This window comes from Liolophura sinensis, chromosome 8 (assembly GCF_032854445.1).
Source record: "Liolophura sinensis isolate JHLJ2023 chromosome 8, CUHK_Ljap_v2, whole genome shotgun sequence".
Taxonomy (NCBI): Eukaryota; Metazoa; Mollusca; class Polyplacophora; order Chitonida; family Chitonidae; genus Liolophura; species Liolophura sinensis.
This window is the reverse complement of record NC_088302.1, coordinates 46,502,200-46,519,203: the sequence shown is the minus strand read 5'-3', so window position 1 is coordinate 46,519,203 and position 17,004 is coordinate 46,502,200. Positions and strand designations below refer to the sequence as shown.

The 17,004-nt window shown below is 39.7% G+C and overlaps 1 protein-coding gene across 1 annotated transcript in view; it reads left to right on the top strand.

The window, feature by feature from the left end:
• Positions 1-15,484: 15,484 nt before the first annotated feature.
• LOC135472943 (glycine receptor subunit alphaZ1-like) overlaps positions 15,485-17,004 on the top strand; it is a 36,165-nt gene continuing 34,645 nt past the window's right edge. The window contains exon 1 of the mRNA XM_064752681.1: positions 15,485-15,542. The gene's annotated coding sequence lies outside the window, so the exon portion shown is untranslated. The remainder of the gene's footprint in view (positions 15,543-17,004) is intronic.

Here is a 17,004-nt window from a genome sequence, read left to right as displayed (position 1 = left end):
GTCTGGGATTTGGGAGATTCCCATGCGTAATCCTGTGTTTTGCAAATATTTTTGAGTGGAGATCCGCTTAAAAGATTGTTGTTGGAAAGATGCAAAGAGTTACAAGTCAACACAACCTCTTTCAGTGTATTTCAGTGTTTATAAGTTTTTAAAGCCAGAAAACGTAACTATTGTGCGACCTTGTTATGAATTTGGACGCTGAATTGGACATTTATTTTTCGTCCACTGACGGAAAGGCTTATTTAAAGGGAACATCGACTTTGCAAACAGACTGATCAAAGTGTTACGTAAGCGTCTGTTCAGCCGGTGAATTCATTTTCTAGACATCATGTGGCTCTTGTCTGCCCATGCGAGGGACGCATTAACCATGCTGTCAAACCACAGAAGAACTGCTGTAAGCAGATAGTCGTCAAAGGAGTTTGAAAGATTAATCCTCTAATGTCACATAAAAACACTATCAATATGGCGAGTGATCAAACGGCGCTTGCCTGCAAGCTGTGGACTTGTTCAAGAATGGTTCTGATCTATGGAAGATTCTCGTTTTCACCTACACGTATCAAAACTGCTTCCGGCAAGTGATTTATTTTAATGTGAACATGTTTTATGTTTTACACAAATGGGAAATATTTCAAACCATGTAGATATAGCAATCATTTTCGAGCAGATCTACTCTTGTTTAGACGGTGGGAGTCATGCCGACTGATATATTAAAATTAAATGTTGCAAATATGCCGCTTTTGGGATTTCTGGTAAGAAAACACACAGCACTGATGTATATATCAAAATTACGCATACAAGAAACGTTCCCCACATACCAAAAAACTCATACAGCAGATAAATTATAACTATACACATACAAACTAAATAAATACATTTACTCAGTCACGGTCCATGTCCAAGATAGGGATAGCACCATATGAATAATTTGGGGAGTTCGATCCAAGACTTGTCTCCAAACTGAAGAGTGAAGGAGAACTGATTGGGTAACACTGCCTTACAGACATATTTGGTGGTTGATGTACTATGAATTTCTGCACTGTTATTTTGCATTCAGTTAAAATATATCAGATTTTTGTATGTTTTTGTTAGAACTGAAAACGTTTTGTCCTGTGTTACTTCCTACCCCCTACAAGTTACCAAGGTTACTACCAACAACAACTGTTAACAAAATAATGGTCATGATAGGTTGACCAATTTTTGATATGTTGTAGAAAGTTCAAGAATGTATATTTTTAAGGTTGAAGTTGACAAATTTACTACATAAATAGTATTTATTTGTTTATTTGATTTGTGTTTTACGCCGTACTCAAGAGAATTTCACTTACAACGACGGCCAACATTGTGGTGGGAGAAAACCAGCCAGAGCCCGGAAGAAACCCACGACAATCCGCAGATTGCTGGCAGACCTTCCCACGTACGGTCGAAGAGGAAGCCAGCATGAGCTGGACTCATAGCCATTCTATTGGTGAGATGCTACTGGGTCTTTGCGCCACGTAACCGATTTATACAGCCCACTGCATTATACCACTCAGTCAACCCCTAGACTACTATGCTTGCCTTGGTCATGGGCCATAACTGAGCCTGGTTTCCTATTCTTTAAGACGCGTTTTAAAAGGTATAGATTGTTATGTGTTCTAGACAACAACGAATGAAGGTAATGGCAGATTTTTGCGCCCCGAATACCTTTCAGATTTTAAACATGACAGAATTTTTTTTCTGGTTGTCTCTTACAAAAACCAGTTGCTTTCTTTAAAAACAAACATTTCAAGTATATATGCCCCCTTTAGCGACTAACGTGTAAAGAGAGAAATTCTCTGATTAATAATTCAGGATTGACCTAATATTTTTAGGTTTATTTTGGTATAAAGGGAAAAACTTTTGTATGAACCGCAAACTTTTGCATGAACCCCGGTTCATACCAAAGTTTGCACAGCGGGTTTTTCGTTTATACCAAATAAATATAAAAAATATTATAATCAACCCCTATCTGATGTTTTACTTTCATTGCAGACTGTGAGAAATCTTAGTTGATAGCTTTACAGAAGGCTACTGAATACACGTTTTATGAATCAGGTTCTTTGGGCCAGTGAGATTAGTGATCGATGTTTTACGTGACCGGCGAACGAAATGACGGGAGACAGTTTACATCTGCGAGTCGTTTCAAAAAGAATTGCAAATAACTTAACATTTAGACGGCGCAATCTGAGAGAAATTTAGGCACAGAAGATGAAGAGATATGAAGATATCTCACTATCTACATCTTACCGGCTATCCAAGAACCACAGTGTGTATTTTAGACATCTGTTGGAAAGTGATTTTGATCAAACTGGCTCGTTTTTGAGTCGTCACACCACTCGTCCTCCGCGTCGTATGCTCCTGACTCACTCACCAGGACTGTCCGTGTCCGTGTCACCGTGTGATTATAATGAGGTAAGCACGACTGTTTAACTATCTTAATTCTCCCTAGTCCCTGTTGTCCCTGTTTGTGAATGTGACTATAATACAGACAAAAGTAAATATATTTACAGTCACTTCAGTCTCTTTCAGTTCTGTTGTTGGAAAAAGTGGTCATACGAATGCGGGGCTTCACTTTTCGATTGATTGAATATAAAGGCATTTTTTGACATCGGATTGCGCCTTACAAACGTAAATGCAGGAAAATTAAATTATTTAAACGCATTTGTATCATTCCATCACCAGTGACGTCTAATACTTTGTAATTCAGTCAATGCATATTTATATATACTGCTGAAGCATTTGCATGAACAGTTAGGTTAAAGCTAACACAGATGTCAACTGACAATAGGGTAGATTTCCTCCCTTATATGTGTGAGATTGCATCCCTTACTAACAGTTTTCGCTGCTCTGAAAACGGTCCGCAACTCGAACTGGATCTGTTAGTGGTGTTATGTTGAAGCTATGTACCAAGTTTCAATTCAGCATGATGTATTGTTTGTTTTATATGTCCGGATATATGTCGATATGCAAAAAATGGTAATAATTTTGTCATTAACTTGTCTTTTTGAAGCCATGTAGTAAGTTCCACGAAAGAAAAAGTCAGGAAAACTGATTCGTGATGGCCACACTATCAGACCGGCGGACTGACAGACGGAATGGCAACCTATAGTCACCTCCAGTGTAGTCGCTATAAGTTCCTTTAACAGAAGTAACTGAATCAACACAAGGAGATGGACACGGGAAAAGGATTTGACTTAGGTAATCAACATGTTTATATCCTGATAATAAAACGTTTTGGAGTGCCCATATTTCTGGTCATCATGTGTTAAATTTTGCTGATGCTAATACTTAGAATTATAAACCATCAAGTCTTGCGTACCTGTAAACGTAATAACCTCTAGCGGAGGTTTCCAGATGACGCTTAGCCCGACAACTAGTTGGAAATCCTTGAAGTGACACACTTCTGGAAACTTACTTTCAAAGGGAAACAACATTGAAAGCGATATACGCGAATGATTATCTCCCTTGTTTTTCATGTATGTTTACCACGGTCTGTCAGCAATCTCAAAGTACAATTGCTCTTGGAGACGGGCAAGTTACATGTGCCTTCTCAAAGCTTTTCGACTATGTCCGGGCTTTGGTCTAATCAATGAAACTGAATTGCCAAGGGAGGAAAAAACAACTTCGTTAATGTACAATTTGTGAAGACTTATAGAAAATAGAAGAGAAGAGTGATCTCTTAGCAATTGATCACCGATTAAAAGGCACCGCAACAAACTGGTTATCAGTTCATATATCCTCTTGACATTCCATTTTTCCCATGGGTTTGCATTTTAATTTTTACTGACGTGCATGCAAATAAACCTGTTTAATTAAAGATTTTGGAAGTGATTTGCACCTGCTCTTGCTTTCACAATTTTGTTACAGTCTTTAAGGTCAAAAAGGCAATTCTTTTAATTACCTTTCATATTCATGTTTCCCGACTCAAAAGCAGATTTCTTTACAACACTACCAGAAGTGTATACAGGCATCTCAAAGTCGTTAACTGTATTGCGCGTATTTAAAGATTTTGGAAGCGATTTGTTTAGTGTATTGGTTGTACGTGCACAGGGGATCTTGTATTTTTTCTAATGAATGAATGAATACTAGAGGATTAACGCCGTACTTAACAATTTTTCAATCATATGACCACCAGGAGTTAATGGATGTGTGTATACAGACTGTGTCTTCTTGGCAGGGCGGGTCTAAGCGGCCTAAGCACTGCCGCCACTGAAGTATCATACGCAGCACACCAGGCATGAAGCCCCACCCAGTCACATTACACTGACATGGGGACAACCAGGCCTGTTTCCTTGCTCTAACCTCTCGGTGTTGACTACCAAGCAAGGCAGCAAAAAGTAACATTTTTTAAGTATTTGGTATGACCCGACCCGGTTTTTGATCAGGGTCTCCTGACTTGAGGCGGACGCTTTAACCATTAGGCCACGGAAGCGGTGTTACCTTAGTTCAAGGAACAGTCTACTTTAACTAAGGAACTATTCTTACTGGGTGATAATGTAAAATGGAAAATGTCATGACATAAACGGATCACATAGATGAGGTAGTAAAGCCTAGAGTTGAATGTGACTTGTGTGCCGAGTTTTACAAAGATGTTGTACATGTGCGATAATCGAACATGTAGGACAATGGTACGGTATTACTGACGTAAAAAATATCGTCCGACATATGTACGATCAAAAATGTCGTACGCCCTTTTGTGAAACTGGGCCCTGGAACCACTTCACTTTATACTTGAAGAGAGAGTGCATGGTTTATGCGGGGGTTCCACCGGGGGTTCCATGCGATCCTATTGAAATAGATAGCCAGGTACAGGATATATGATATGAATCAATGCGCAGCTAAGATAGATATTTTGATTATGGATAACATGAACTATAATATATTCAGCTGTCTGTAAAATCAGCCATACTTGCTACCAAAATTGTCTTTATTCACTGACACGTAATCACACAAGCTCTACACATTAATATGTTGGAAATTAGAACACCTTTTCTAATTTATAATGGTAAACTCCCTCACCCACCTAGGCAACTCTCTTTCTGTAGTGCATGGTACCGATGCCTGCTCTTTGTGACTCTGGAGTTTACTCAAGCGCCTGGTAATTTAGTTTTACATGTAGCCTTCTGTTGTCTTTGTTATTCTGTGATTGCATGTGCTTGTTTCCCTTTTATTCTATACTATGTATATATAGCTTGAATTTTATTGTCATAGTTACGCCGAAGTATAGAACACTAAATATCCGGAGTTTCCCTTGTTTTGTTTTATAAACTAACACGGTACACGATTTAGGCACTGATTTCATTTTTCCTTTTGATTGACGGCTGGTGTACTTTCTGTTTTGACGCCTATAGTCTTATTGGCCATATCAGATAGATACATGCATAATTTACGATGAACTGTCTAGACGCAAATGAAGAATCTATGTCTACAGTCCTGCAAACCATTCATATCTGAATCAGGAGAATTGCACCGACGTATGGGCAAAGGCGACAATCGTCTGGTGTGTCACTTGCCAGCGGTAGATTTCTCGTTTCTGTAGGATATGTGTTCAAGTACAAAGGAACGTAATTGTTTATCTGTGTTGTAACACACTTTCCCCCGCCTACAAGATGCACAAGCCATACTGAGAAAGTTTATCCGTGTAGCTTGTCATCGCTTGGTGGCTTACCAAGATCACTCAGGATTATTTGAATAAATAAAAATTTATTGGTTAGAAAAAGTCGTATGTTAATGTCGCTGAAAACATTCTTCATTAATTGTTAGACATTTGTAAATGGCACCGTTCTGATTTTAATCCTGTATCGGTTACTTGTTTGCTTTGCGAAATGATTCTCAGATTTACGTCAGTAGCACATTCGCTCATTTGTCTGTCCTTCAAAGAATTCACAAAATCCTTTTCATGTTGTAAATGACCCGAGTGATCAAATTCCCTTGGTTAAATCTGACAAATTTAAGGACGACAACAATTCGTCTGGTTTGGTTATCAACCATGCTCCTCTTCTAACTCAACATATAACCACGCTTAAATGTGATAACAAGAACAATTCATCAAGATCTGTCCTCGGGCCTCTATTCAATGGGCGCTTGCTGCAGTGGATGAAAAATCGTCTGATGTCACTCCGCCATTCAAGGCTCTGTTATTGATAGCGTAATGATACCTGTCACTTTCTACGATATTGGTAAGAGCCAAATGTAACACATGGCCTGACAAATCCGGACTGACAACTGTTCGGTGAGATACAATCAGCAGACAAATCCGAGGTTTATGCCCTTGATCTGTGCACATCCCTCCACAATCTTTTTCTATATAACCTAATAACCCATGGCGCGTAAATCCCTATCATCGATCGCCTGCTAGCAGAAAGAGCGTCAAGTTAACACTGTCTATGACTGTCAATTTGCTGGATGCCTGCAGGATGTCGGACGGAGTCCTCATTTGTGCAGCAATCTCATGTTCCGTTGTCGGCCGTGATAGTGGTTGAAAAATGTCCTTTTTGATGTGACTCCAATACATTCCCTAACGTGTCTGAAAGCAGTTTCATGAGACGGATCTGTACTTGTCCACCCTCTCATGACTGCGGAGATAAACCTTATTCTTTCAGGACACAGACAAATTGGATGTTAAGAACAGCCTTTGATATATTTTAAGAGGGCATACATATCTATAGAGCAGTGACCTTAAAACAAGATTTTTTCTTTTACATTCGTCAGGGGAAAGGAGGAGTGGGGAGGGAATTAGTTGTATTTAAGGGTACTTATCCTCTTTACAACTGGGTGGAGACATATGAACAATCGCTGTCTATGTACTTGTGTGTGCTTATGTTTGTTCGCCCGAGAAACTTTGGCCTGGCAATCCCTCGGTTTCTTAGTGCAATGTTACATTCTTTCATTTTTAACCGGAGCATCCATGTTCGGGATACATGTATGCTGAGCTGACTAGCTATTGACTGTGTTGATCTGCATACTTACGTGTGTGTATTTTGTAATATTTAACACGTACTGAATCTATACTTAGGTATGCCTCCAAATGTGTTCCGAGTGTCCGTTGACTCATTTAGTTGAGGGCTATGCTGATGGTGGTGCTGCTGTTGTAGCTAAGTATTTACAAGATATTTGTGAGGCTATTGTATGAGAACTATATATTTTATGTAATTTTTGCATTTTAATTTATTTCTGTTCAATTTAGTTGGGTTACAAATAGCAAAGGCTTTTTTGAAATATTTCTAGTCAGAAAAAATATAGCAAAGGCTTTCTGAAATATTTCTAGTCAGAAAAAATATGATCCGATTTTCTGTTGTGTTGGAAGAATTAAAACCACAGTTTAAAGTAAAAGAAAGCTAAAGTACCTAACAGACACTTTTCCTCACCTATATGACGCGCAATCACCTTTTTTCCTTATTTTAACATTACTTCAGTAATCTTTCACTCATTGGTACAACGAGTTATCCCAACATTCACTCTCGTGATTAGAGTTGGATAAACCTCCTTTGACATCAGAGTTCCTAACCTCTGATAGTATGGTCCACAAAGCCCTTAACTGTTTTCACAAAAATGTTAAAAATAAATGAAAGCATATTTATGAAAAGTTTTAAGTGGTCTACTTAATGATGCCTACTTCGATTTTTAGAGGTCTTCTCCTGTATATCTAGCAATCTCTGGGCTTAGTGTTCCTTCCAGAAAGTTAGTCTATTACCTTTTGAATTCGAACAAAATGGATTCCAGTATACCTGACGGTTATAGTTTCAGGTCAGCAATATAAAGGCTATAAACCTGTACCATCATATGCTCGTTTTGGATTTGCCTACTACATGCAACATTGAACGTCAACCGATCTAAAATCAGAGACGCACGCTTAGACTCGCGTCACAAAACTTTACCTTCGACATCATTTAAAAAGAGGGGTTTATCACAGGTATTCAGGCCACAGATTTAATAAAGCAAGCAACGACAACAAACTCATGCTAATTGCTTCACCCCTCTGCTTTGTGTGTTGAAGGTCCTTTCAATGACGTTACCGAGCAGGTGTTGACAGCAGACGAGCGACTACAGCGAGACGGGGGAGGAAGGTTGTGCAATTTGTGCTGCGTTTGTGTCATCGTCGTGTCAAATGGATATGCAAAAATTTAAAGTTAGTATAACAGAATAGAAATAATGAATCCTGTTAGCAAAAGCCTTTGACATATTTTAAGAGGGTGTATATCTATCATGTTGACCTCGGACGCCAGCGGTGCCCCTTTCTAAAATTTCAATTCTTCTACATTTACCGGCCTAAAATCAACAACAATGACTCGATAAAGAGTCATTATTTCTTAATTAGATATAAATTATTATAATTAGTTAATTGATAAAAATGTTCCAGATTGGTGCTGCTTACTAATATCTATAATCTAGGCGACATGTGTATCCCAATCGTCAACAAAAAATAATGCTCAGAGTCAATCGAAAGATGAGTTTCCAAAACAATGTTCAAAGCAAACCACCAAAGAACTTAGAAAGTGTAAAAAGTAAAAATTAGGACGGATTATGTAAGAAGTGAACAGTTTTCAATGAATCCGGAAAACGGAAGGAATGTTGTATGTGTTTAGATTTAATCATTATCGAAATCATGTGCCAAGATACTTTATATTAATCAAAACTATGTTTTACGGCTGCACTATGATTGCAAGTGCTCATGTTTGTTAGGTACATTGCCAGCTGTTCATTCAACACAATGCATGTACACCGTGTAGGCGAGGTTTGTTACTCGCCCGGAACTTTCGGCTGGACTTTTTTTTTTTATAAAACTTGTGGTTTAATGTACCATGTACTTGCTACGAGCGGAAATTTTAATTTACATATGAACAAGGTGACGAAAGTTTTTGTTAAACAAGCAACTGGTAAAGGCGGATGCCGTCGAAATCCTCGCTTTCCCCAACTCCATTTTCATGTATGTTATGAATGTCTTCTAGCCACATGTATGTGACGCCTTTGACGTGACTGGCCGGTCTTTTTAAGCCAAGGTATGAAGCCCTGTGCCATACGATACTTGTATGATATCTGCGCCGCCGCCTGTCTGTTACATTACTTACTTTTATATGTTTAATACCAAACCACTAGTTTCTCTTTGCTTGCAGCTATTGATATATCCACCTGTACCTACCTACATGCATATAGATGACACTGTCGGGCGGAGTAATTAAAGCGCTTCTCTTCCCATCGTTATGCCACACCAGGTTCTGCTATCCTGGTTCAATGACGGCCTTACACAGAGAATTTGTTGATTTACCTGCTCCCAGTTTGTGGGGGCTGACATTAAACTGTCGATTAAACAACAATCGATTTTAATACCCACTGGCTGTATGTATGTGGCTGCGTATGATCCGCTGCCTGTTTTCGTTGCGTGTATATGCTTAACACCCACTGGCTGTATACTAACGTGTACAGTTTTGATTAGCACCGGCTGGCTTTTCCCGTCATATCACGTCTATTTTTGGTGTGCAAAAATTTCATAGGACATACCTGCAATGCAGTGTTTGTTTTCTTGGGGTATAATGTCGGATTCAACCTTTGGTCATGTAACTACATTGAGTCTTTGTGGCCTATCGGCCCTATCCATGGCTTAACACTTACATTGAGTGCCATGCATTACCAAGTTCCACGATTACCAATTTCAAAGTCTTGAGTATATTGAGGTACAATTTGAAAAACAAAGCCAATTTCCAGATCTGATGAGCATTGCCTCGTGCATTGAATATAAAAGGCTTAGAGCGTAGAGAGTAAAACCAGAGCAGATTACTTAAAATGCTATGTTCTCATTACCTTAAATACACAATCACGTTAAAACATATTTGAAGGAATACGCATCACCTCATCTCAGCCAAATGCCACATGGAATGGCACGTGTTGCCCTGTACCATTAAAGTGAACTGAACCGGTGCTTGGCAGGTAAGCAACGAAGCGAGAGAGATTGTCCGTACTAAGTGAGATGTTTATTAAGTCTGATATAACGAGCAATTCCACACATCATATGACCAAATGCTAATGAAACTCTGCGTGTGGGTGACTTCTGTTTTATCTGCTTGGTACAGCTAAATAGAAAATTATTTACAGCAAATGAATTTTGCAAGGTGTTTTCAACATGAAAAGATTATTGATTCAAGTTTACGCTTTCGTTTAAGAAGACATCGGCGCCACCGTCACTAAATGTGAAGCAGTGATCTTTTAAGATTCATTATAATATTCGCAACGGATAATTTTTCCTCAACCTCACTCCTGTCCTTGGGTTGAATAAAAAACCAAGCAGGTAAGGAACTTGTGGAGAGACACGTGTGTCATTTTGTAAGAAATAATAGCTTGAGGTTTACAAATGTCAGCATTACAGGTAGCACATCTTATTTAAATGTTTTTATAACGTGAACGTCATTTCAAAGGTAAAGAGGCATGATGCAATGCAAGGAAGAACTGGCATTGTTGGCTTTTTCCACTGGTAAATACACGTGACAAGACACGTGTTTTTTTCTTTACCTTTCTTCCTATCTCTATATACATAACGTAAGTTTATATATAAATGCTCTTTATTTTCTCCCATTTATTACAATCGCTTTGGAAAAAAATTGATCTAATCAGTTCTGAACAGTATGTTGAATGTAAATTGGAGAAGATTCTCATTCACCATATGTAATGGACCATTGCAGTGTGACCTATGTTCATCACCACGTGCTTTAAAACTGACGGCACGGAAATGCGTCATACACGTATGACGGATATAAGTGGTCACTGGCCATATACTTTCACATGGAACGTGCATGAACGATAACTCGTACATTTCCTTGATCATTATGCCCGGGTTCATATAAAATTCACAACTATTCTGAGAGACCGGAAATCACAGAAATGTAATGCCATGTTTATGCCGGCTTGTCTTATGACTCCCGCACAGAAGAGTGAAGGTGTATTATCGGTTTAGCCTTTGACGATGGCATAAAGAGGCTTTCCAGAACGTGGGTAGAGCGTGAAATCTAATGAACCGTTATCGCTCATGTGACTCTTTGAGGTTTATCTTTGTGACCCAGACGAGCGTGTGCTTATTTACAGGAAATGAATTCTTTAAATCCAGATCATTAGTTTTGCTTTCAACACAAACCATTTTTTGTTTCTATGCTAGAGCTCTTCCAATCAAACAGAAATTTGACATTGCTGGCGAATGACAATTCAGTTAATTAGAACATAAATCTCCTTTTATGTTTATCTCCTGTCACTGAATTTTCGGTTGTGTTAAACTCTTCTAACTTTGTTCAAAATGCATAGAATAGCCCTAGTGCTTTGTACATGTCCACCTGTAAGTGAACTCCAGGACATTTTCATCAATGGTGTACCTTTTCCCGCACAATAGAAATAATCAATAGAAATTCGGGTTCAAACTGAATAGGACATTCTTATTTTGCCATGAAAGAGTAACGTGTTACGTTACCAGTTTGTCCACAAAACGTCATGACAAAGACATGAATGGACAAGAGAGTATAGATCACTTCGGTGGCCGAATGGTTAGAGCCTCGAAGTCAGGAGAACCGAAATCAAACCCTGGTCGGGTCAGCACAGACTTTAATAATCGTACTTGTTGCTGCGTCGCTTGGCACTCAACACTGAGGATAGAACTGGGAAACAGGAGTGGTTAGCTCGAGGTGATTGGTTCGAGCTTCACTTCTGGAGTCTTCGGCATGACATTTCATTGGCGGCAGCACTTTGGCGGTACGGACTTGCTCTGCCACGAGGAGACACATTAGGCCTATATGTACACACCTGAAGACTCCTTGTCGTCATGACTGAAAAATTGTTAAGCACGACGTAAAACTCCAAGCATACATACAATAGACTATACAGCCTAGGCTCGCATGACTATCGGCAGGAAGGGTTCCCCATTGATGTGTAGTCCTGTATCTATAGTGCATTTAATTAAAGTATGCGGGCAGCACGTCCATGTTTAATGCCTGAATATCACATTTAGATTAATCGTTAAAGCAAACAGTGTTTTTCTCTGTAAATCATTAAACGCCATGCTAACAGCGTTCCAGACGATAAAATTTTTTGCACTTAAGTTTTGATAAATAATTATTGGTTTATGTAAGCCCGTTAATACTTCATCTCCATACCAGGGAATATCAGGGACATAAAGATGTTTTGTTGTTCAGGACTTCCATAGATCACGTTTCAGAAATATCCCTGCTTTTATGACAATACTGGCATCAATAACCTGATGTAAAACTACTTATAAAAAAGAATTCCACAAAACATTTACTGATGTGCTAGAGTTTGCTTTTGAATCGTGCTTGTTCAGGCTAGACTGCTTGTATATATGTTCATATCCCGTTGTTACATTCAGTCATGACAACCATAAACACAGCTGCAAGTCACATTAGCCATTTATTTCTCTTCAATACTGCACAAGAATATTCTTGCGCAAAACACCAGGGGCACCCGTGAGGTGAAACGGCTACTACTGTTCTATGGTAAGTTGATCTATAATTATATGTGGGGGGCTCCGAGGTCAAGTGAAACCGACATTATACCCCAAGAAAACAAATCACCCCGGCCCTCTCACCGATGCGATCGCTGTGAGTTTAAATCCAGCTCATGCTGGCTCCTCTCCGGTCGTACATAGGGAGATTCTGTCAGCAACCTGCGGATGTACGTGGCTTTCTACGGGGCTCTGCTCAAGTTCCTCCTACTATATGTTTTGTCCCCATCGTATAATTTAAAACTTCTTCAGTATGCCATGAAAAACAATTAATAATTGTATGTGCTTAGCAAGCTATAGCTCGGAAAAACACTATGAAGTTTAAGGCGCGACTCAAATGTTCGTACGGTGTGGTCACATTCGCCAATAGTCAGTGACGTCGGAAACGGGAGGAACGTGGGCCACAGCCCCAACCCCTCAACCTCCCTACCACCAAATACCTTTTCAAGTGCCACTATATAATTTAGTGCTAGATTCTCTTTGGTTTTCTCAAATAACGTGCGGTAACAATATCTCTCTCTAAAATTTCCTCACGCCCCTATTAATTCTCCGTAAGCTGCAACGTTTAGCGCCGCAAACATTCCGCAGATTACGACGTACTCAAGAATATTCCACTTATACGACAGCACCTAGGATCATGGTGGAAGGAAACCGGGGAAACACACCACCATCCACAGGTGCTGACAGACCTTCCCACACACGGGGAAGTCACCATGAGTTGGGCTTGAACTCACAGCAATCGCACTGGTGGACGAGAAGTCGTGGTGAGTAGAATTGTGTCTTATGTTGTATGCCGAGCTTTGAGCGTCTCTCTCCCTACACCGGATGGCCTTTGACCAAATGAAGGGCAACATGCTCTAATCCCGATCTTCCAAATTAGATTATGGCTTTAAGTCAAGAGGTTGATCATGCCGGGTTCTTGCCGGGTTTTGCATTATTTTCGCAGCCCATATACCTGATCGCCATCATATCACTGAAATAGTCTTGATCACCTTGAAGGAAAGACTCATTTAATTTGAATAACTGCACTAATTCTGCAAGTTGCAGACTGTCAGTAATTGTGATCTCAGAAGCATCTCGATCATTTCGTTAAAAAAAACCGATTCGAGAGAATAATGCGTAATTATCATCCAAGGCAATCAAATAATCAAAATAAACATATTATATCTCTCAGAAACAGTAATTGCACAAAATAATGTGTTTGGTTGCATCATAACTGAGCTTTCAATCAGTCTGAATATAAACTCCATCGCCTGTGTTTGTCGACGTATTGAATAAATCACAGATCAATGCGTCACCTGCTGACCGTAGTAAAACCAAGAAGTTTTGACCCTTAGGGTCAAAGGAGAGTTTGGTGTGTTGTGCCACCTAGTGACACGAGAACAAGGGCCCAGCGTGCACTGTGCTGACTTTAATACCTATTATCCATGTTCGTACGCTACTAATTAAGCTTACGGGTAGAGAATGACCTTTGACACGTACTAATATACTTTTATTTACTGTGGTTTTTATTTTACAGATATAAAGCTTCACTAAACTCGAAGCGGAGCTCTCCACTCATTAGGTAAGCGGGTTTGGCTGTTATTAGATGTAATCAATTAGTGTGTAGGTCGTTGTACCCTGCTCATATTGACCTTCTCTCTGTTTTTAATTGATACAGCTGGAATGTTCACATAGGAGCCACAGTTCTTTGATCACCGCCCTCGTTATCAAGTGAGTTACAGTCACATTTAATTCCCCGCCGCGAAGGATTTCGTAGATAGTTCAATTAAAATGCAGGGTCGCTCGGTGGAAGTAAATTTGGATAAAGGTTACACTGTACAATAAGGCTGAGGAAAATATTAGACTTTGCCTTTCTGCAAGAAACGGCATTGTCTTCGTACAGAATATTGCAAGTTCGTGGAAAAAGAATTTAAACAATGCAGACATGAATGTAGACAGATATATAGTCTTCACTATTGATTTAGTTATACGGATAACGAATTAATTGGTAATTAGGATAATTAATTTGCTGGCAGCTGCAGAGGAATGTTTCCCTACCCATCTAACGTAAGAAATCGCGTCTTAATGACGGAAGAACCCAAAAGTATTTGCTCACAGGTGTAGAGAAATGTTTCCGTAACCATCTAACGTAAGAAATCGCTTCTTAATGACGGAAGAACCCAAAAGTATTTGCTCACAGGTGTAGAGAAATGTTTCCGTAACCATCTAACGTAAGAAATCGCTTCTTAATGACGGAAGAACCCAAAAGTATGTGCTCACAGCTGTAGAGAAATGTTTCCGTAACCATCTAACGTAAGAAATCGCTTCTTAATGACGGAAGGACCCACAAGTATTTGTTCACAGGTGTAGAGAAACTTCCGTAACCATCTAACGTAAGAAATCGCTTCTTAATGACGGAAGGACCCAAAAGTATTTGCTCACAGGAGTAGAGAAATGTTTCTGTAACCATCTAACGTAAGAAATCGCTTCTTAATGACGGAAGAACCCAAAAGTATTTGGTTATTGTTTTCATAACACACTTTCCCTTAAATAAGATCTTCTCTAGCAAGAACAATACACTTGAAACAAAATAAAAATGTTAACCATAACAAAATACACGATACATATACAAGTTCATGCCTTTGTTGGTTTCCGTTCTCCGTCCATTCAACGGACTCCACACCTCCAGTGTATATTGAAGTCTGTAGGCAAGCGTTACTGGGTGAGGCAAACCACACAGTACTAACGTTCTGCCTGTTGGCTTGATGTCCCCGTGTGAACTCGGTCAGAAGCTGTGGAAGCTGTGGTTCCTCGAGTCTGTATTGATCGGCCGCCTGCCCTGTATGGCAGTGAGACCAAGTCGCTAGATGTAGATATACAAAAGGCTCAGAGGCAGCATTTCAACAGTGCTATAGCAGTGTTGGAGCATCAACACCACGTGAACGGCATCGCCATGTGAAAGGCGAGCATTCCACGAGCGGACAAGTCTGATTACCAACCAAGAAAGGGAAGTATTACTGTGGTGGGCTGGCACTGACCTATCAAACATGTGAGTAGGCTGTACCTCTCTTACTGTAGGCTCCCAACACGATAACCCTGAATGCACAGTTCTGTTAATGCGGTTTGATCATTGCAACGTTTAACTTCCAGGCTTTTCGGGAGCTGTACAGTTCATTTATACAGTTCACATGCTACTTCATCCAGTCTTATACCCACATTGGATAGCCTTGGACTCACACATCTGCTTTCGCAGTTAGATTCATCCAGCCTCTTACTTGGGGTGTTGGATGATTTCCGGAAGCTGTTATCAGCAGATATCACACCGCTTGCACAGTTTACATACTGTTTAATTTTTACGATGAAACAAATTTACCTTGCTATAGTCCTATCTTCTCTAGTCCTAAATACGTATTCGCGAACTGACAAGATTCAAAGCTGTGGTGATTCAAAGCTGTAAAAGGCGCAATCTTGATACCATAATGAAGGGGATTTTCTGATATTTTGTCGAAAACCCTCTTTGCAATGGCGAAGGCATCTGGGTAATGGGCGGTCTCTATCTAAGCATGTTCCCAGTGATAAATGGTTCACATCCGGCCCCGGCGTAAATATAGTACTGTAGTAAATATACTCTTCTGTGTGCCATTACACCGGCTTTAACGGCCCACTCTATCAGCCAGTCTCACGGGTGTTCCAATTTTCCGTATTTTCACCGTGTGGCATACAAGTTTGTTTCACTTAATGTACATAACGACAGAGAACATAATACTGCTGACGTAATATTAACTCATAAATATTATTACTGAGTTTATAACTCTAACTTGCTGACAAATCCATCACTTTTTTCTTGTCACGATCGAAGGTGTTTGCCCTGCAGCGACAGCAATCAGAAACAAACTATGTCCAGGGTCTTGTTTCTATGGAAACGACTAAGCAAAAGTATCTGCAACTAAAAGGTGGGGTACCTTTGCTCAATTGTTTACCCTGCCACTTGAAGCCAATTGACATGAAGACAGCTAGCATTTGCTTCGTGGCATCGTGCCATCGTACCATCGCTTCGCATCATGGTACGGTGATGGCCTTATCCGACTTCCATAGTTATGGTTTGTATAAGTGGATGTTGCAATGACACGTAAGATCTGTCTGTAATATACGCTGTGAGAAACATCCATTATGACTCTAAATACATATTTAAGGAATCAAAAAGAGAAAAAATTAACATGTATCATCATAATCAATGACTGTCAATCACTGTCAATGGCACTAGCATTTTCTTTTTGCGCAGAAACGACTTGCAGTGCAACAAGATCATTAAATTCGAGCCATATACTCAAATAGCAAAAGGAACGTGCTAAAAAGTCATTCATGTATCGGTAAACTAAATTTTGGTAGTCGGCAATATTCTGTTTCCATTTTCCCGCCATCATTACTGACATTACAACTGGAAATACTACTCATCCCACTGCTGATCGTCTTGCAACGAGAAATGAAATATGAAATGAAGGGTAGATTAG